Here is a 1,324-nt window from a genome sequence, read left to right as displayed (position 1 = left end):
ATATATATATATATATAAAGTATTTCAATAACAATTTGTTCAAACTGCGAAGAAAATTTTGCACGATATATCGCGCGTTAGACGCTTTTTTTCAGTTATTAACAAAATCGACATTTAATACGTTGGATATATATATATATTTTTAAGTTTTATAATCTTTATACGAAAGAACAATAAAAAATATGTATGTATTATGTCTTTTAGTATATGCTTTTTTTCCCAAGATCCAATTTTTAAATCAGTTTTATTTAAGAAAAATGAGGATGTGACATGTATCTTTGTGTGAAAGCAGTTGATCACTAATTTCAGAAACAATAAAATTAATGGCTTTATTGGATAAAGAATTACAGAATTCAGAAATGGAGGAGAAAAAAGGATGTAATAAAGTTTCATTGGCCTGTTTTTGAAGCAATCTTTAATATAGCAACATAGTCAGTCTTACAATAATAAGCCAAAAATACAATCTATATATTAAGCTTGATAGGGAGCGGGCGAAGGTATCCTTTCCTTCTTTCGTGAGTATCTTCGGCGAGGTTGGTCGCGACCCAAGAGTCTCACACAGCTGGAAAAAGCGCGTCGCTTTCGCCCGGGCCCCTTGACAAATTTTACAATTTTACACAATCATAATGTATCACGTTCGCGAAATTGTAGGTCCTGCTTTCCACTGATGCGGTTTCGCATAACTAATAAGACGCACAACATTCTTAACTTCCTTTTCTAGCTTTCTCTTTCTATCGCGCCAAACGGAATGGTCGTAGCCTTGAGACAAGAATGAAATTATTTTTCCAATGTCAAAGAGTTATCATTGAGCTTGAGAACTGATTTCCGCCGCGTATCCCATAAATGAATCTGAATAAGCGAGATTATACATCTGATTCTTGCGATAATGCAAAATACGATTTTTTTATTCTTAAAATAATTGAACGTGTTTTCATATAATTTGCGCAAATTTATACCGTTTTAAAATTTATACCAGATTGTCCCACAATTTAAAAGACTTTGAATTCATTTGGTTCATAAAATTTACTATAAAAGATCGAACAATCCAAATGTGAATATGCGTCACAGAAATGTGACACATTAAATATATAGTTTTTTATAAAATATCTAAAAATTTTCGATTGCTAAAAACATTCCAGTAACATAGAGAGTTTACATAGTTTTTACGCTTCTAATTAAAATGTTTCTAAAATAATGTTTTGTAATTACAAGACGCCGTATGGTATCAAAAAGAGAATAGCGCACAATTTTTATTCGTTTCTATAGATTCGCTTTAGGTAAACATTTCCAAAATTATGACGATCAAATATAATGATCAATATAA

Source organism: Trachymyrmex septentrionalis, unplaced genomic scaffold, assembly GCF_001594115.1.
Source record: "Trachymyrmex septentrionalis isolate Tsep2-gDNA-1 unplaced genomic scaffold, Tsep1.0 scaffold62, whole genome shotgun sequence".
In the NCBI taxonomy this organism is placed as follows: Eukaryota; Metazoa; Arthropoda; class Insecta; order Hymenoptera; family Formicidae; genus Trachymyrmex; species Trachymyrmex septentrionalis.
This window is presented reverse-complemented; position numbering follows the sequence as displayed.